The sequence below is a fragment of the Mesoplodon bidens genome (genome assembly GCF_964165515.1).
Source record: "Mesoplodon bidens genome assembly, chromosome: 18".
Taxonomy (NCBI): Eukaryota; Metazoa; Chordata; class Mammalia; order Artiodactyla; family Ziphiidae; genus Mesoplodon; species Mesoplodon bidens.
Genome location: NC_138175.1, coordinates 52158671 through 52180129, shown reverse-complemented (window position 1 = coordinate 52180129; position 21459 = coordinate 52158671). Strand labels below are relative to the sequence as shown.

Sequence of the window (21459 nt, the reverse complement as noted above, 5' to 3'; positions counted from 1 at the left end):
TATGACGGAAACGCTGACACAGTGGTGGTGTAAGATGCCCCTTTGAAAAGCCTTGTCAGGGCTCAGTCTTTGTAATTTAGTGGTGGCTCACAGGAAGTGCCTGAGAGCCAGATTCTTTCTGACTGTGCTCAAGGCCATAATTTCCTTCCCATACTTAAACCGATGACCCTGTGTCTCACTGTCAAGGGAGTCGGCCAAGGGGAAAGGGCAGATAAATAAGAAGCAAAATCTGAAGAAAACTGGCCAAAAAAAAAATTCCTAAGATTCTTCTTGGGATTAACAACTAAAAAGACTTCTAGATGAACCAATCTGTTGTCTCTCCAAATGAAAGCCCCTTGAATGCAGAGCTGTGGAGAGCTGTCAGCCAACTCCTTCAGGTAACAGATGAGGAAGCTGAAGAGGAAAAGGGACGTCACAGAAGCTGCCATCAGACCTGTGCTAGGGCCTCTCCCGCCTCTCCCCACTCCACCCCACCCCAGGGCTGTTTCTACACACCACTCTCTGCCATGGGTGGTGGCAGAGACGATAAGGTTAATGAAATCCGAGAATCAAAATGATCAGGAAGGGGACAAAAACAACCTCTGTCCCTCATCATATGTATACTTTCATGAGCTTCTGCTGTATGTTCCATATAGCACCTATCTACTACCCATTACTTCAAGATAAATTTCAAACTATAAAAGTAACATGTCCTGTTAAGGAGTCCAAAAATAACTAAGAAAACACTTGTAGTCATATAAGGAATTTAATAAATGGCATTTTCTATAAAATGCTAGCTTCATGATTTTCCCTTAGATAACAGACCAGAATAGTAACTAGTTCCTCCTTATCAACCACCATTCCTTGAAAGTCCTCGGCCAGTAATTTTCATGAAAACTAATGAGTCATCTCTTACCACTACTTCAGCCCTCATACTTAAGAAGGAAAACAGGTTCAACCTACTCTTCCATGACAGCTGTCCTACCTACAAGAGGAAATCACCTTGACCTCATGTATTTGGCTGCTATTCAGAAAACAATGTCTCTGAATTCAAATTATCAAAAATATACTTACATTAGGTAACAACATACCTTTCTCAGTTACCTGTGCACAGAACGCTCACACTGTTTCGTCCCAACATAAACCCACTGACTGTTTCCCTCATTGACCTCACCTCCCACTCCCCAGGTTACACATGGCCCTGGGAACATATCACAGCTACTTTCTTTTGGAAAAGTCTTAAAATCGGTGTACAAGAAATAGCTACTGATTTCTAACTCACACTAGAAAGAATGGAATAGAGAAATATACCACCATTTTAAAATCTTGTCAGCAGACTGACTTTAACTACCTAGAACATCAGCTATGCTTAAATGAAAGCTTCTCTAACATGGCTAACGTGACTACTATAGTCTGCAGAAGGGAGAGAGGGTTTGGTAACAAAGAGAGGTGACTCACCCAAGCTCCTTCACTTTCTGCACGTATCTTCCCAACTCCTCAGACCACTCACTTGCTCCTGCAATCCAACTGCTATTTCACCTTTCTGCTCAGAAAACCCACTGTGTTTAAGAGAGCCTGTCAGGGGCTTAATTTTGGTGTCCATACAGGATGATCCCTCTGGCTATCAACTCCCCTAAACAGCACAGGTGTCAGCCTGTAAGCTTATATAACGTGTCTATACCAAAATGCTCTGTCAAACACACCAGCCCTTCAGGTCTTCCTCATTAAGGACATCCCGAGTTACACTTGGATGAAGAGATGATATACACTTACCTGAGCCTTTTTGCCCAGTGAAGAATCTTACACAATACATATACAGTATGGTGGGATTTCTCTCACTGTTTTTTTTTTTTGGATGGGGGGCGGGCGGGGGTGGTTGTAGTAACTTGTCAGTCCTTGAATGTATATATTCCTCCACTGTCTTATTTAAAACATTAGAGCAGGCCATTTCAAAGATGACGATTAAAATCTATGTAAACATGGCTTGCCAAGTCTTATAATTACATGAGTTAAAAAAACTTAAGCTACTGAACTCCATTTTCCATATTGACTATCTAACAAAAGCTCAACTCAACCAGTTGAATCATGAGAACTAAAAGCCTAGTCAGGAGCAATCAAAAGGCAATTGAGCTTGAAAGCTGTATGTCCACATTCCACACAGTTAAGGCTTCAGTAAGCCAATGGCCTGGACAGGGCTAGAATGTGTTTGATACAGCCTTTTCACACCCTTTCTTGATTCCTCCTCCAAAACCCATATTCCTACAGGCGCAAACCACACTCTACAACCTAATACAGTAAAACCAGTGTTGTCTGGAGTCACAAAGTTTTATATGTGCTTGCTTCTAATTAAAGACCATTCCATTTTAAGAACTTAATAAAAAGGCCATAAACCTGTATCATTCCACAAGAATGCCAAGAATGCTAAGTACCTAAATAATATTCTTCCAAAGTGACCTTTATTTAAGGGCTGCCTCTACTACTTTGCCAACTAACACGTCAGGAGGCAGAAACATTCCTACCTATCACAGGCTACTCAACTCCGTTTTAAAAAGCAAAGTCGGGGCTTCCCTGTTGGCACAGTGGTTAAGACTCCGCCTACCAATGCAGGGGACACGGGTTCGAGCCCTGGTCCGGGAAGATCCCACATGCCACGGAGCAACTAAGCCCGTGCACCACAACTACTGAGCCTGCGCTCTAGAACCTGCAGGCCACCACTACTGAAGCCCATGCGCCTAGAGCCTGTGCTCCGCAACAAGAGAAGCCACCACAATGAGAAGCCCATGCACCGCAACGAAGAGTAGTCCTCACTCGCCACAACTAGAGAAAGCCCGCTCACAGCAACGAAGACCCAACGCAGACAAAAATAAAATAAATTCATATATATATATATATATATATATATATATATAAACAGCAAAGGCAAGTGAAAAGGCCTTCCTCAAGTAACCAAAGCAACTCAAATTCCTACAGCGAAAAGTACTAGTACAAACAGTCTTTAAAGTGGCAAAATCAAAGTTTAAAAAACCACTTACAGTGCCTGCAAATGATTCAGAAGAATTCTGAGAAAAGTAATATCAACATTTTAGTGGTAGAAAACTTGGAGAGTAGCCAAGAGGCCTGGACTTTCTCCCTAACTAGGTCATTAAATCTCACAGAGGAGAGGGGAGGGGAGGAGAGGGGAGGGAGGGGAGGGGAGGCACACACAGACACAAACTAGTTAAATGGCATATAACAGCCAAGCTGTCTTGACAGCTTTCTTCCGTCAGCAGGATCCCTGGACAATGATGTTCTTCAAGGAGACAGGTAGGTCTCTTGGGGCTAATGATAACCTAAGTGCATGCAATTATAATCAGACTGATAACAATCAACCCCTACCCTTGGAACAGACACTCAAATTCAACAGCTGAGAAAGAAAACATATCTGCATCCAGGGAAGCTACATCCCTACAGCATCAAGTGTTCCTTCCCACCCTACTCTTGCTCTCTGCAATCCATACTCTGTAGAGTAGCAAATTATCTTTTTAAAGTACAGATCTGTTCTTGCTGATCTCCTGCTTACAACCCCTCAGAGCTTCCCTCTGCCCTTCTAATAAAACCCCAAATTCTTATACATCCCTATGTGATCTCATCTCCACCATTCTACTTCTTTCTCACTGGACTCTAACCACTGTGGCCTTTATTCAGTTCTCTGGGTGCCCCTATTCACTTATTCTCATTCAACAAAAAAATACTAAGCCTTTGTAAATTACCTACTATTGTGCCAGGCACTACACTAGGCACTACACTAGGCACTGGGGATACGGCAACGAACAAAAGAGACAAAGATCCTTGCCCTCCTGGAGTTCATATTCTAACAAAGGGTAAGACAATATACTCTTCTCTGTATCACCAAAACTGAAAGCCTGCAAACTACATTTCCCAGACTCCTTTGCTAGCTGGCTTCCTGTTAAGAATCTGCCAAAGGCTAGAGACTGGATGGCAGGAAGAGGGATACAACACTTTTCCTGCTTCTGGTTATGTCTGCAGCAGCAACGAGCAACTGTGGAGGACTGCAGGCAGCTGCACACACACCACAGGTTCTAGCAGCATCAGCGGAGCACTGGTTTCTGGGTTCCTGCTGAACTGTGGCAATATGGCTCCAAGCTCACCTGTGAGTACAGACTCCTGGGCTCCAGCCCAAAGGCAGCTTTCTTTTTTTTTTTTTTTTTTTTTGCTGTACGCGGGCCTCTCACTGCTGTGGCCTCTCCCGTTGCGGAGCACAGGCTCCGGACACACAGGCTCCGCGGCCATGGCTCGCGGGCCCAGCCGCTCCGCGGCATGTGGGATCTTCCGGGATAGGGGCACGAACCCGTGTCCCCTGCATCGGCAGGCGGACTCTCAACCACTGCGCCACCAGGGAAGCCCAAGGCAGCTTTCTGATCTTTGGCTAAGAACCCCCTTCTCCCTTGTGCTCCCCCACACACACCTCCTTTCCTCCTTTTGCTCCTCCAGCCCTTCCACCACCTCTGTAACAAATCCCTCTCTGCTTGAAGTATCTAGAGCGGTTCCCACTTTCCCGATTGGACAATAACTGATCCAACAGCAGATAATGAAGAAATAAAAATAGTAATATCAACTAAATGAAAAATAAAACATAAAATGGTGAAAGAATGAAGACCACCGATTTTTTTTAATTTCATAAAATGAAATCCTAGGGCCTCCCTGGTGGCGCAGTGGTTGAGAGTCCGCCTGCCGATGCAGGGGATACGGGTTCGTGCCCCGGTCTGGGAGGATCCCATATGCCGCGGAGCGGCTGGGCCCGTGAGCCATGGCCGCTGGGCCTGCGCGTCCGGAGCCTGTGCTCCGCAACGGGAGAGGCCACGACAGTGAGAGGCCCGCATACCGCAAAAAGAAAGAAAGAAAAAAAAAAAAAAAAAAAAAAAAAAAAAAATGAAATCCTAGAAAATGTCTCCGTAGGTATATTACAGTGTCATTTTTGAGTTCTAAAGATTAAAATGCTAGGTCTTCCCTGGTGGCGCAGTGGTTGAGAGTCCGCCTGCCGATGCAGGGGACACGGGTTCGTGCCCCGGTCCGGGAAGATCCCACATGCCCGGAGTGGCTGGGCCCATGAGCCATGGCCGCTGAGCCTGCACGTCCGGAGCCTGTGCTCCGCAATGGGAGAGGCCACAGCAGTGAGAGGCCCGCGTACCGCAAAAAAAAAAAAAAAAAAAAGATTAAAATGCTAGTTTAGCTGTATATTTATTTAGGTGTACTTTTTTTTTTTTTTAAAGGAAGTCAGTATCGCTTCTCTCTTTGACTTACTGAGTTTCTAGGGAATAGAGAGAATCCTTCTATGTGTTTCCTTCTATGTCTCCCCAGAACCTCACACACAGGAGGTACTTCTTAGATGTCTGGTGTCTGACTGATGTCTGTTATACAGCTGTGGGATTCACAGAGACTGGGGGTGAAGGCCAAGCAAATAGCCTAGTTCTAAAAAGCAACTTGAATACAAATCTCATCCAAAGCACTCAACAAAGGATTCCAAAGCTCTTTCAAGTCCTGAAATGCAGCCACTAGGGAAGGAAGGCGGAGGAGTTCAATTGGCACATGAGGCAGGGACTTTTGCCTCCTCTTTGCCGAAGCCACCCTCAAACCTCTACTTCTGATGAGGGTCTCTATTTTTTTTTGTTAAACATCTAGCCTGAAAACCCCATTACAAAAAACTGCCCAGAACACAGTTCACCTTTCTTAGCAGGATGAAGAACTGAATCAATCCAGAGCAGATGCAAGCCTCCAGCTCCTGAAAGTCCGTGTTTTCAACCTGCTCAGAGGCCACTTAGACAGCCCTAAGTCTTATCTTAAATTCAATTTCAGGTATTATTTTAAACCTAGATAAGGGTAAGAAGTGCTAGAGAGTGTACATTTTTTAAAAGGCTAAATAAAAACCCAGTAACTCCGGAGGTTAACAATTATTAAAACCACACCTATGGGCTTCCCTCGTGGCGCAGTGGTTGAGAGTCCGCCTGCCGATGCAGGGGACACGGGTTCGTGCCCCGGTCCGGGAAGATCCCACATGCCGCGGAGCGGCTGGGCCCGTGAGCCGTGGCCGCTGAGCCTGAGCGTCCGGAGCCTGTGCTCCGCAACGGGAGAGGACACAGCAGTGAGAGGCCCGCGTACCGCAAAAAAAAAAAAAAAAAAAAAAACACACCTATGGCCCTTCATCACATCATCTGCTGACCCAGTTTTCCATTAACAAAAAAATGTTTCATGAAATGGAAACCTTAGAGAAGATATAACCTCCAACCAGAGCACAAAGAAGCTTGATTCTCACTGATTTCCAGGCTGACTGATGAAACTGGGCCATCAGCTGTTGTCATTTTCATACTTCATCTGCCAACAAACCTAACAGATAAATGCTTTAACATTTTTAGCTAGTCCATTATTACTTCTAACAACCTTACCACAGGAAACCATGCTGTACAACCCAATATAAACATTTTCCAAGTGTTAGGCACAATAAATTCCTTTCAGAGACTGGAAAATGAAAAGGCCTGATAAAATGGGATTTACTGGGTGCTTCATAGATAATCAACTCTCAACAAACTGGAATATACAAAAATGTACCTAGCAATTACCACAGGAAATCACACCTTTCTCTGATAATTAAGCCAGCACTTCACAGTGAGGGGCTTCAGGTTCATCACTTATTTAACATTTACTGAAGGCCTTCTTGGGGCCAGGTGAGAAATAAAAGGACAGCGCAGGAGTCCCATGCCAACATGAAGTCTTCGCACTGCACAGTATGTGGCGTAAATGATGGAACAGAAAATGCACTAGAATTGGCTTTAAATACACACACACGCCTACACTAGTTGTTTTCCCATTTAGTCATCTCTCTTTCATACAAGTAATAAAACCAAATATTCATGAGCCAGGCACAGTACCAAATAAACAACATACATATGTGATTTCATTTCATTTTTCACAATAACCCAAGTCAGGTACTATTATAATCCCCATTTTACAGATGAGAAAACAGCCTCGGAGAGGTCAAATGACTCATTCTAAATCACCCAACTTCGTGTGGCCCTAGCTGCCTGCTTCTGAAGCCTATGCACATGGCTTAACCCCAACACTGCAGTGTTGCAAAGACTGAATGAACAAAAACAGCTGTGCAGCTTGAGCTTTCTGGAGAAAAGAGAAGCTACGATCGCTATAATCCATTTGCTCTTTCAGCAGAGCTCTCCACTATAAGAGGAACAGGCTTTTATCTACCTCGAGGCAGAACTTTAATAATATACTCCCCGTAAAAATGTGTGTGCGCCTTATGTTGCTCAAAGTACTATTACATACCTTGTCTCACGGCTTCTTAAACCCACTGGGGAAGGGAAAGTAGGTCAGGATTCAATATGCTCTCTCCTCAGTGGGCACACTGATGTCACCCAAGACTCAGAAGAAACAGAATGTCTCTCGTGGTGTTAACCACAAAGACCATTTCCAAAATGAGACTTGATGGAAAATGGTGGTCCTTAAACTTCAGTAATTTGCAATTAAGAATTAATATGACTTCAGTCATCTGAGCATTAAATGGTGAGAAAACACTAACTTGCACCTTTCTTCAGTTCTCGAACAACGTAAGGGAGAAGATGCTATAAGTTTCTGCCCTTGAATTTAACCTCAATTTTTCCCCCTCAACCCACTGCAAAAATTGATTTCTACTCACACAGCAAGTACACCTGAAAAGTCACCAAAAAAAAAAGAAGTAATTATGTGACTCCACTATTTATAGAAATACTCTTTCAAGGCTCTGGAAGAAGCATCTTCCTTACTGATCAGACAGCTGTGTTCGTATGAATCCTGAGGGGGTTGGCCCCCAATAAGGACGATCATAAGATTAAATCCTATGGAAAGAAAGCCAGTCTCAAATTTAAAGGAATTAAAATATCTATACTAAAAAATCAGTGGGTAGGTAAAAATTCATCTTTTATCTCCATCCCAAGAACTCACAAACAGCAGAATAAGACGTAACACAGGGGACAGCAGGAAAGGATGGAAGTCTTTCCTTTCACCAAAAGCGAAAAACAACAGCATAGTGTAAACAAAATCAATTCCATTTAAAGTTTCAAGGAAAAAAAGAAGAGAAACATCTCAAAGAATGAATCAGAAGTGACATTTTATTCATAAATCAGAGCTATCTTAGAAATTTCACAGCATTGCTTAACACTCAAAAACTCTAACCTCACGGTAAGAATCTCACCTTATCAGGTCATTTTTGACAAAATTCACCAGATACAAAAGGAATCTTGACTTTATCCATGAGCTTCCGAATTGTGTAGAAAATGATTTCTCTTGAAACCCACAGGCAATGGATTGCATCCTAATTGCATCATTTGCTCTCTGTTTTGAGGGTTCTGGGACAATTTTAAAGACAAGGGAGTTGTGCTTTAAAATTTTCATCCTAGGGGTTTCCCTGGTGGCGCAGTGGTTGAGAGTCCGCCTGCCGATGCAGGGGACACGGGTTCGAGCCCCGGTCCGGGAAGATCCCACATGCCGCGGAGCGGCTGGGCCCGCGCGCCACAACTACTGAAGCCCGCATGCCTAGAGCCTGCACTCTGCAACGAGAAGCCACCACAATTAGAAGCCCATGCACAGCAACAAAGACCCAACACAGCCAAAAATAAATAAAGAAAGAATTTAAGAGACAGCCTGAAATCTTCAGGGGGAAAAAAAACAGAAAAATAAAAGGCTGAAACAAACCTAATGTAGAAAAAACTCAGAAACATTTATAAGTAAATGTACTCTCCTCAAATACATTTTTAGTTGGGGAAGATGGTATTACAAATCTATATCCCAATCCTGTTAAGGGATTCACTTATAATGGAAAGAATTAAGTGCCTGACTCTACCTAAACCCTGGGATCATTAGTTCATACTCCTACTGGTGCAAAAAGCTTCTATTCAACCTTCCTATGTTAATGTGCTTACAATATGGCATGAAAACCTCACTGGGGATTGGCTAATGTAAAAATGCTGGCAGTGACCTTCATACACATTTTAAACACTTTTAATCTGTTTAAGTTATAGGTCAAAGACAGGGGGTGGGGGGGTGGAGGGTACTCAAAATATTGATAAATAAGAAAGAGCACTTTATAATCTTCACAGCACTTTCTCATTTAATCCTCACAACAATCTCAAGCAGAGATTGGTGCCCCATCCTCCTGATCACAGAATTTTAAGGCTGATGAAGGGACTAACCCACCCAATACATTCTACTGGAACAGAAGCAGGGGGCCTTGTCTGGTTGTTCCCTACCATATTCTCATAGCAGATGCTCATCAACAGCATCACTATTACATATTCAAAAAGCCCAACCCACTTTCCAGAGAAGATAACCCCAGTCCAGAAGTGATATGACCTGGCCAAGGCCATAATGCTGGCTACCTATTCCCCACACTCCTGCTTCCTAATTCAGGGTGGGTTCTTCTCCCTACCCAGGCTGTCACTGAGGCTATGAAAGGGTTTCCCAAACTCCCTCCCAGAACTCAGAACTCACACTGGCATCTGATCATTTTTTCTGTTTTCAGTAATTTTTTTTAACATCTTTATTGGAGTATAATTGCTTTACAATGGTGTGTTAGTTGCTGCTTTATAACAAAGTCAATCAGTTATACATATACATATGTCCCCATATCTCTTCCCTCTTGCGTCTCCCTCCCTCCCACCCTCCCTATCCCGCCCCTCTAGGTGGTCACAAAGCACCGAGCTGATCTCCCTGTGCTATGCGGCTGCTTCCCACTAGCTATCTATTTTACGTTTGGTAGTGTATATATGTCCATGCCACTCTCACTTTGTCACAGCTTATCCTTCCCCCTCCCCATATCCTCAAGTCCATTCTCTAGTAGGTCTGTGTCTTCATGACCTTTTTTTTTTCCTTAGATTCCATATATATATGTTAGCATACGGCATTTGTTTTTCTCTTTCTGACTTACTTCACTCTGTATGACAGACTCTAGGTCCATCCACCTCACTACAAATAACTCAATTTCGTTTCTTTTTACGGCTGAGTAATATTCCATTGTATATACGTGCCACATCTTCTTTATCCATTCATCCGATGATGGACACTTAGGTTGCTTCTGTTTTCAGAATTTTAACCTGTATCTTTTTCCTCCCTTTAGCAGATATAAGGTTCCATCTTATGCATCATTCTTCACTTTAGTGCCTAACTCCATACAAAGGACTGTGCCTCTGGAGGACAAAAGATGAATGAGAGTGAGTGCTTTCAAGGGATGTATAAGCTGATGACAATTAAGAAAGGCAGCATCAGGAAGGAGCTCTGAAGCACAGAGAACTGGACCTGCAAATTATGGGAGAAAGGAGAGTCTAGGCAGAGGGACCAACATGAGGTGATAAAACCTTAAAACATGTCTGGAAGAAAACAAATGATTCAGCCTCATTGGAAGTTACAGTAGAGGGAAGAGGAGGCTGAGTGATGACCGAGAATCAGTCTGTGGAATATGTGGGCAAGAAGCTGGCATTTAATTCTTCAGGTGGATTCTTACTCCCTCTGATACCTCTCTTCCTTTCCTACTTGCCCCAGTTCCTCCCAGCTTGAAGAATAAATAAATAGATAAGGGTAGCACCCAAAAGCTTTTGAGTATTCACTCTATATCCTCATCACGTTCTTTTTATTTGGAAAAGTTCTCTCAGTAATATCTTACTATAATGGATAATTTCAGATCAAGGGTACCAATTGTGACTCTATACTGACCTAATAGGTCAATTAACCAATTCTTAATCATTTGGCAGTTAAGGATCCCTTTGACAATCTGATGAAAATATGGACCCTCCCTCTCAGAAAAATGCACTTACACAAAAAAATTCAGGAACCCAGGTTAAGAACCTTTCGCTAGTAAAAATTATGGAACAAACAGGACTAACCAAAAAAAAAAAAAGACATAATCGTAGTTTCTAATACTAACCAGGAGTACCCAATTCCTCCCATTCACATACGTAGAATCTCTCTTCTGAGTGATGTAGTAATTATCCTTAGTGAATAAATAAAATGAGAGAATTTCTCCAAGTTTTATAATCTCCATCAGCTAGTAACAAAACAGCTTTTACTTACTGGGCTTGACTACGTCGTGACAGGCCCTCGGCAAGGCGGCTGATAGGCAGCATATAATGCTAAAGTCCGACATAATAGTTATATCTCAGAGGAAACCGAAGCTCAGAGGAATCAACTGACCTGACTCAAGGCTACTCAGCTGGCAAATGGCAGAGCTGGGTTTAGAACTCGGGCATTTTGACTTCCAAAGGCCATCTATACTGCCTCCCAACAAAAAGGACCTTGTCCCCATATTGATTATGGGGAGTGATCAAAAGATACTGCCCTCTCCTACTACGCAAACAGTCCAGTCAAAGGTTCCAGTCCAGTATTACACACCCTACGTACAGGTGGCCAATAAATGCGTGCTGAGTGACTATGGGCAAAGAGAACCTTGTCCACAGAAGGGGGGAAACGGTGTCAACAGTCTTTAAAAGAGTTCCACGTGAATGCGTGTGTCACAGCTTGGACCTCAGTCACTGTTGTATTTCCAACGGCCTCTCCAGCTCGTCAATGACCCTAAGCACCTCATCTATGTTACACCCCTGCATGCAATAATTGCGGCGAGCAGGGGCTACTCATCGTTGTCGTGTGCGGGCTTCTCACTGCGGTGGCCTCTCCTGTTGCAGAGCACAGGCTCTAAGTGCACAGGCTTCAGTAGTTATGGGTGGTGGGCTCTAGAGCGCAGGCTCAGTAGTTGTGACGCACAGGCTTAGTTGCTCCGTGGCATGTGGGATCTTCCCGGACCAGGGCTCGAACCCGTGGCCCCTGCATTGGCAGGTGGATTCTTAACCACTGTGTCACCAGGGAAACCCCAACGGTGAAATTTCAATAAAATAAAGTCTGGATAATTTTCCCTTCATGTTCCTATCCTACCCCGTACACATCTACCAAGACTATAGCCATGACACTACACGACAGTTGTTCCCATGAGACTATTAGCTACCATTTCTGAGCGCTTACGTTGTATATCACTGAAAGCCTATTTAAGGCCAGAACCTAGTCATTTTCATCTTTTTTTTTTTTTTTTTTTTTGCGGTATGCGGGCCTCTCACTGTTGTGGCCTCTCCCGTTGCGGAGCACAGGCTCCGGACGCGCAGGCTCAGCGGCCATGGCTCACGGGCCCAGTCGCTCCGCGGCATGTGGGATCTTCCCGGACCGGGGCATGAACCCGTGTCCCCTGCATCGGCAGGCGGACTCTCAACCACTGCGCCACCAGGGAAGTCCCCATTTTCATCTTTATATGACCACTGCTCAGCTACTTAGACCTAGCAAAGTAGTAATCATATTTCAAATACAAAGACATTTTTACTAAACAATGAGAGAATACATGAAGGCTTAAGAGCCATAAACCAAGCTTCCAAAAAGAAAACTTACACACTCCTCCCTCCCTTAGATGTTCAACAGTAGACGCCTCCAAATAAGTATCAGGGAAAAACAAAACGCAGTGCCCAATCTAAAACGGTGAAATAAAAGGGAGACAAAATGAGGCCATGGGTGTCAGTGTTACTCTAAACCAGTAGTTCTAATCTTTTTTGGGTCAGGGATTCCTTTGAGAATTAAAAGAAAGCTACAGATCCTCTCTTCACAGAAAATAAACAGAACCAAAATCCAGCACATACTCTTGACAGCATCATGGATATTCCCCGATCTGAATCCCTTAAGGGTCCATAGACCCTTGAGTTCGTAACTTTTCCTTAGAATCCGCATCTCTAAGCCCCGTCTAACTAGATGCAACCCAAATTCATCAACCTTTTTGTTCGTTTGAGGTCATACCGACATAAGGGAAACTGAAGACAGAGGTAATAGCTTTAGCACTGGCAATGTCTCACTGCGCACCGCAACAAAGGGCGCTACTCTCACTACCTGATTCATGTTATTATGCCACAGTAAAAAAGTGTGGGGTAAGCATGTTCGTTCTCCCCCAAATAGAATGTAAGAAATTCAAAAGCAGGCGTCGTATCTGACAATATTAATTATCTAGATAATGGTTTACTTAAAGAACAGATTTAGAACAACCTACGTGTTATCTCTTAGTGTAAAGTGAGATATAAATTAATGTAGTACAGGAAAAGATAGTCTGGTACATAACTAGCAGATTTTAAAACAAAATATTTTCCTGAATTGGACCCCTGGGAGCTTGAAATACAAGACTAAGTTTGTTAAAAATGTGCTTTCTCATCTCTATAGTCCTGATTTCTCTCTCTGTGGCAGGGATTTGGCCATCTATGGTATATATGCCACTATACAGCAAAGTACAGCCACCATCCCCCTAAAGGAATGAGGGAAACTGCCAGTGGGGTCTGAGAGGGTGACGGGGTGTGAGTAGGAGTCTTGTTTCTTGTTGTAAAGATATTTATTCAAGAAACACTTCCTGAACATGAATGATGCCTAGATTCCTGGGTTATATGCTTAGAGATAAAATGGTGAAAAGCACAGCCCCTGTCTTCAAGGTGTTAAGACGTAGTTGGATAAAGAGAGAAGAAAGCAGACAATCAGAACACAGAGCAGTAAGTACCACGTCAGCGATGAACTCAGGCAAGGGGCTGACCACTGCAAGTCAGGGGAGGCTTTCTGAGGGAAGTGAAATCTAAGGCAGACCTAAAGAATTAAAAGGAATTAAGTTTTGTGTTTTTGTTTTTTTGGTTTGTTTGTTTGTGGGGGTTGTTTTTGGTTTTGTTTTGGCTTTGGTTTTGGTTTGGTTTGGTTTGTTTGGGGGTAAGGGGCGGCAGGAAAATATACCATGAAAAAGAAAACAGTATATGAAAAGAGTCAGAAGCAAGGACCTCTGGAAGAGCTACAGTCATCCAACGTGGCTGGAACACTGAGTTTAATGAGGGAAGTGGACAGAGAAAGGCAGAGCTCCCAGAAGGCCCTTATAGAACCTAAATTTATGTAAACCCCACCCCGCTTAGTGAACCCACGGCCCTTAAATGCTCTTGCTCTTCCTGGCTTTTTCTTTAAACTTATTTCAGAATAATTTTAGACTTCCACGTGTCAAAACAAAGAAATTATCTCCAGTACAAAAAACTAAACTGCAGACTTTATTTGGATTTCAGTTTTTCCATTAATTCTCTTTTCTGTTCCAGGATCCAATGCCACATTCCACTTAATTGAAAGACTTTAAAAAATTCCTTCCTTGGGCTTCCCTGGTGGCGCAGTGGTTAAGAATCTGCCTGCCAATGCAGGGGACACGGGTTTGAGCCCTGGTCTGGGAAGATCCCACATGTCGTGGAGCAACTAAGCCCGTGCGCCACAACTACTGAGCCTGAGCGTCTGGAGCCTGTGCTCCGCAACAGGAGAGGCCATGACAGTGAGAGGCCCACGCACCGCGATGAAGAGTGGCCGCCGCTCGCGGCAACTGGAGAAAGCCCTCACACAGAAACGAAGACCCAACACAGCCAAAAATAAATAAATAAATTTATTTAAAAAAAAAAAAAAATTCCTTCCTTTACTCCTGAGCACCACAGTTTTATCATTTTTCATCACTCTATCCATGCCTCGCTAGGCCCCAACATCACCAGCCCACTTACAATGTAAATACTACATCATTTCAGAACAGAATGGAAGTTCCCAAAAACAAATGATTTGGAGTAGGGAAAACCATTAGGGATTCAAGGAAATTTAATAAAAACTAAATCAGTGACATCTTTACATGGGAAAAGCATATGCACGTGAGCACACACATACACCCCCCCCCTAGCCTCCCCCTTTACAAAAAGACCTTGGCCTATGGTGCTGCTTCCACTATGGAAGAGAAAAGAAATGACAGAAGATCCGTTTCTGCTCCTTTAGTCTCTCGCGAGCAAGTGAGAAATCCTTAAATCTCTCTCTCTTCAAACACCCCGATCATCTCAAGAAGGAATCAAGCCAAACACACCGGAACACCCGACTTACCCTCAAAACAAAATGCCAGCAAAATCATCTGGGATATGGAAGTGGAAAGAATGACGATTCATCCTCTTAGATGTTCACTAAGGACTCTAGTCATTAGGACAGAATTCCATTATGTCACAACAATCTTCATAAAGCTACCTGACCAATATTAGTCATACTTCTATTAAGTGTATGACCCTTTCTATTAGATTTATTTTAAGCCTCCATCTCCGAAAATTCCCAAACCTACAACAACCCTGGTGAATTTCAATTTGTAGAATCAAGGATGAATTCTTTGCAGAAATCACTGAAATGCCAATGAAAACTGGCAATTTTTTCTACAACTATAACACAATTCCTAAAAATGGCTATTCCTAGGAAGTAGAATTTAAGGAATATTTTAACTTTCTTTACATATTTCAGCTATTTATCTGAGGGCTATTTATCAAACATTCATTAAATACATAAGAAGTATGGTCCTATGTCAGAGTTGGGAGAGGGAGGAAAAGAAGAATCTCTCCCTTGTGGAGGATACAGTCTACATCTGCACTCCCTAATGCTTTGCCCATTTAAAGGTTAATCAAAATTGAATACAATTTAAAATTCTGTTTCTCATTCCCACTAGCTACATTTCATGTAGAAACACGCGGCTGGTGGCCGTTGTAAAGGACAGAGGTGATTAGACAGGGCTGATCTAAAAGAAGCCCTGATGCTGATTCAGAGCTTGGAAATAGAGAAAGGATCTGGGCAAGGTTTCTGAGAAGACATGCATCTGACATGGTTATTAAAGTGAGCATTCCAGGCTGGCTGATGACACACAACACATGCCACTGGCTTTCCCCCTGAACATCATGCAATACCAAAATTCCCAGGGCTATTCCCCAAAAATCAAAAGCAAATTTTTCAAGGAGGCATAACAGAAAGAATTGGGTAACAGGCTTTGATTGTATTTTGCTAAGACAAGATTAGGTGAAAAAACTAAATTATAAAGTCCAATTAGGACCTCACTAAAAAGGAGGGGCAGAAAATGGAACTGGAATTAACTGCTAGATCATTCTGGAAATCTTTAACAGGTAAGCTAAACTAGGGATCAAGGGGACAAACGAAAGAATGTACCATGTTCATCCAAATACCCTTCAGTGGGAGAAACATTTCCCAATAATCAAGGTCAACAATTAAGGTGAAACTGCAGAGACAGAGAGAGAAAAGAGAGCACACACACAAAACCAGCCGGTAAAACTATGTAACAATTTGGTACTTTCTAAGGGGCAGCTGTTTTTTTCTTACTCTCTTTTCTCTGAATCCACCTACATTACCTAAACACATGCTGCCCTCAGTTCCCTCATCTGTAAAATGGGCACAGGAATAGTACCAGTACCTATTTCCGAGGTCTGTTAACGTGGATTCCTTGAGTCAATACATGTAAAGTGCATAAAACAGTGCCTAGCACATAGAAAGGACTCAAGAAGCATTGGCTATTATTACTGCAGGAGTCTCTGAGGACCTAGTTTCATTTGGTGGAGAGTAAAAGGATTTCCCTAGGGGTGAGCTCACAGGGAAGAGGGATATTGTATTGACTGTCATATTGGGAGAGAAGTTTTGAAAAGTCACATCTGTCCCAAGCTGAGCGAGCTACACAGACATCTTCCAACCATGTCCTATGGGCTATTATAACACCCAAAGCCATGGGGGACAGCTGCCAGAACTTCGGCAAGCTTTAGGATTTAGCTGTGGACCCCTGATATCAGGACTTAGGATATCAAAGTCCAGTTTTTTTCAAAAATCCATCTTCGCTTACCAGCTGGACTATTCTATCCTTCATTCAGGCATTAATTAGGCACCAGTGACAAGTTAGGCACTTTATGAGGAAAAGTGAAAAACAAAAAAGAACAAATTCCTAGCTTTTTTTTTTTTTTTTAAACAAATTCCTAGCTTTAAGAAGCAGAAGACAGGAATTCTCTGGTGGTCTAGGGGTTCGTACTCGGCGCTTTCACTGCAGTGGCCCGGGTTCAATCCCTTGTCAGGGAACTAAGATCCCACAAGCCATGGCAGCCCCCCAAAAAAAAGGAAAAAAGAAAAGAAGTAGTAGTAGAAGACAACTATTCTACTTCTAGGAATTTCTCCTCCAGGTATAATCTCACACGTGCAAAATGACATATATTCACGTTTCCCCCTACGGCACTGATTGCAAAAGCAAAGAACTGGAAACAAATCCAATATCCATCAACAGGAGACTGGCTAATTACAGTGTATCTGTGTAGTGGAATACCACGAGGCTGTAAAAAAAGAACAAGGAAGCTTCCTTTGTGCTAACACTGAACATCTCCCAAAATATTAAGTGGAAAAAAGGAAGATGCAGAACAGTAATCATAGTATGCTACTATTCATGTAAAGGGGGCAGGGGGGAATGCATACATACTTCTATTTGCTTGTTTATATGTGCATAAAGTATCTCTGGAAGGAAAAAAAAAAATCTCCGGTAGAACACTGATGTCTCCAAAGGGGACAAGTGGGTGGCTGGGGGACAGGGATAAGGGAACAGTATGGGTGTTTTGTGACTGCTGATTCAGAACCATACAAACATATCACTACACACACAAAAAAAGTGATATGTATAACATCACCAGCAAAGTGCTAATGGAACAGAGCTGAGGAAAAACCCCAGGAAGAAAGGTCTCAATAGTGTACACTTGAGAGGATGCTGAAGAATGAGCAGGAAATTCACCAATCAGAGGATAGGTAAGGGAACTCTCAAGAGGAACCAGCTTCATCAAAAACACAGAGGCAGAGCTTCTCTGGTGGTGCAGTGGTTAAGAATCCGCCTGCCAATGCAGGGGACGTGGGTTCGAGCCCTGGTCCAGGAAGATTCCACATGGCAGCAGAGCAACTAAGCCCAGGCACCACAACTGAGCCTGCGCTCTAGAGCCCGTGAGCCAAAACTACTGAGCCCACACACCTTAGAGCCTGTGCTCCACAACAAGAGAAGCCACTGCAATGAGAAGCCCACGCACCACAACCAAGAGTAGCCCCCACTCCCTGCAACTAGAGAAAGCCCGCACAGCAACTAAGACCCAACACAGCCAAAAATAAATAAATTAATTAATTAATTTAAAAAACACACAGAGGCAGAAAAAGAACAGAGCGTGTTCTGGAGACTGGGAAGGCACGATGGGCCAAAGCGTATAAAGGATTCCATAGAACACACTAGTGATCTGGACTTAATCTTACAGACCATAGAAAAGCACCAAAGGTTTTAAAGCAGGGGAGCAACAGTCAGGTTTTTGTTTAGTGTCTCCAGTGACTTGTTGAGAATAAATGAGAGAGGAAAGAATGAAGAGGACACCTTTGTAGGAAACTTCTGCAATCAAGCACAATACCCTACTTCTCGGAATTCCCAGTGGCACAAAGCACAGGGGATTTCGCTTAACTGGCTTAATACTCAACTAATATTTGAGAATAACAAGCTCTATCAACTGAACACTTACTATACGCCAAACATTTTTCATACATTACACCGGTTTCTCAAAACAACCCTGTGAGATAGCTATTAGTATCTTTACTTTACCCATGAGAAAACTAAGGCTCAGAGAAGAGCTTAAGGTGACAATAAATGGAGGAACTGAGACAGGTATCTGTCTATTTAATACCTGTCCACATACTACTCGTGTTGGCCTGTGGCAGTTTTCTCCAGTCTATGTAAAAATGAGAATTAGAAACATACACCTACGTATGTCCACGTAAAGCTGCCAACTTCCATGAAAATGGCTATCTTTTGGGAATTTCCTGGCCGTCCAGTGGTTAAGACTCTGCGCTTCCACTGCAGGGGTCCCTGGTTGGGGAACTAGGATCCCGAAAGCCTCGTGGCCAAAAAAGAGAAAATGGCTGTCTTCTATTCTAATAGTGGGTCCTTTTTCTTCAACGAAGTAGTTTCCCTTTCTTTCTTTTTTTTTAATGTCCTCCCTGATGAAACTAAAAATTGGTAAATTAATATTTTTTTTCCCACCGCCATATTGTCAACTGGTCTGTAAAAGCCAAGTCTGGAACTACTGCACTAATAATGACATTACAGAGCATTTACCATGACACAGGCATGATCTTAAGCTTCTTAAATACACTATCTGTTTTAATTTGCACAGTGACCCTATAAGTAGACACTATGATATTCCCCTTTTTATAGATGAGGTGCCTGAACGCACCAAAGTTTAAGTGTGTTGTCTGAGGGTGCAGAGCTGGCAAGGGGTGGGACTGGGACTCGACCCGAGGCCATGCATCGTGATGGGAGAGAGTAACTGAGGCCTCAGTGCTAACACTGTGAATACTAAACAGACCTCAACAACTGCTACTTGGCCTATGACCTACAACATTTAGATGTGTGAGACCCTGCTAAGACCCTAAAATTGGCTGCTACCTGGGGTGAGTTACAAGATTACAGACCAATAGCATGTGCTGTTCTACTGATTCAAAACTTCATCAGGCTTCCTCTAACATGCTGGCCTACCTAAACAGTTTAATTAATCAAACTGTGCTTTTTCATCCTCCCAGAAAACTGAAAGACTGTCCAATGTTACAGAATTCCACATCCACTGTTGGCATTTAGCTCTCCAAAAAAAATCTGGACACAAAAAGCCTTTGCAGCAGGCAGAATAGGTATTTAGGCCTGTTTTATAGACAAGAACTCAAGATAAATGACTTGTCCAAGGTCACAAAGTTGGTAAGAAGCAAAATGAAAATGGCAGAAAGGGTTTTTACATCACTTGAAGAAACCCAAGAATTTAAGGACTAAAAGATTCCAGAGACTTTATTTTTCCTGGTTTCTCTCAAAAAATCGTATCTTTAATTCAACAAATACTGTGCTCCTACTGACGTGTTCTAGGACAAATGTGATGGGTTCACAGAATAAACAGGGAAACAAAACAAGAAAACCCTGTGGAGCTTCTAAGCTACTTTGCAATTTCTTCCTCATGTCTAAATGTAAATACCTCACACTGCAAATGAACATCAGGTCTTCGATGCTCTCCCTTGCGAAAGAAAGAACGACCAATAAATAAACAGATATATGTGTGTGCAAATGTCCTGTTAATAACAACAATAAAAACGAAGAAGGGGCTTCCCTGGTGGCGCGGTGGTTGAGAGTCCGCCTGCCGATGCAGGGGACATGGGTACGTGCCCCGGTCCGGGAAGATCCCACATGCCGCGGAGCGGCTGGGCCCGTGAGCCATGGCCGCTGAGCCTGCGCGTCCGGAGCCTGTGCTCCGCCACGGGAGAGGCCACAACATTGAGAGGCCCGTGTACCACAAAAAAAAGAACAAGAAAAAGAAAAGAAAAAAAAAAAAAAAAAAAAAAGAAGATAAAATTTTTAATTTCCAAATTATTCCGTATTCAAGGTAAAACCTGGACCACTTTCTTTCTCATAATAAGTTGATACCTGTCTTCCTAGTCAACGCATTCTTGTGTTGAAATGTTAAGTTGCACTTAATTCTTAAAGATAAGATCGGGAAAAAAAAAATCAGGCCACTGGCCTTCTAAATTTTTTACTTTCTGGTACAGAAACAGGGTGTTCCTTGTGTCACCTGTAAGGGAAGAATTGCTTTTGTTTTATAAATGGCATATAAACTCTCAGAGAGGAGGAGGCATGTTGTGTACAGCTGGTACTCTCAACAGTGTAGACACCCAAACACTGGTTGAATGGGGAGGAAAAGGGAAAAATAAAACTTGTCTCCATACACCTCTAGCCTCTGGAGCTCAGAGAACCAGTTTGTTCCCTCTTCTGCTTAATAGTCCTTAATTATTTAAGTTATTTAAATATTTAAGTAAAATTAATCAACTATATTAAATAAATAAAATTATTTAAATCTGATCTAAAGAATTTTTTGGCCCATAAAAGGGAAGATATAACTAGTTCCATGTCCATTCCTGATTTTGACCAAGAAAAGGAAAAAGTAATGTACTAATGGCTCCTTTAAAACAAGCATGGTTGGGGTGGGGGACACCTTGGTATAGCTACAGCTATCAGCCATGAAGCAGACTTTTATCTTCCTCATCTCTCGGGTAAAATCAGTTCTGTAAAGTGTATAGCACACCAGAGAAAGTGGCAGAAAGCAGGGGCTCCAAGCAAAGGCTCTGAACCAGACTGCCTCAGGGACCTATCAGCCCTGTGGCCTTGGGTAGGTTCCCTCAGGAAGCCTCAGCTCCCTTACTAGAAAATGAAATACCACCTACCTCAGAGCAGAGGATTGCGGTGAGGAGAACATGAGGGAACGCTCAGGAGTCTCCCGGTACTCAGTAAGCATACTGTTGTTATTAACTGGTAATACTGCTATAATTAATGCAATTATTGTGCTAAGAAAGGGTAACTGCCTTTCCTTCAAAGGTACTAGAGTCCAACAGACCTCACTATTACTAATTTCTTGCTTTTCAGCTCAATTTTTCCTTCATATGTTTTCAAGAAAAACCAAACATAATACAACTGCTCTGCCAAAAAAAAAAAATTGTTTAACCTTTTTTTCCTCTGAATAAAAA

The 21459-nt window shown here is 42.8% G+C and overlaps 1 protein-coding gene across 3 annotated transcripts in view; it reads right to left on the bottom strand.

The window, feature by feature from the left end:
* The window catches only part of ARHGAP35 (Rho GTPase activating protein 35), a 122345-nt gene that overhangs the window by 90395 nt on the left and 10491 nt on the right, over nt 1-21459 (bottom strand). Inside the window, exon 1 of one of the 3 annotated variants that reach the window (XM_081215697.1) lies at nt 11086-11261. The exons of 1 other annotated variant lie outside the window; for it this stretch is intronic. The gene's annotated coding sequence lies outside the window, so the exon portion shown is untranslated. Of the gene's footprint in view, nt 1-8215; nt 8957-11085; nt 11262-21459 lie in introns of those variants that run through there. One more of the 3 variants, XM_081215698.1, reaches the window with a different exon arrangement.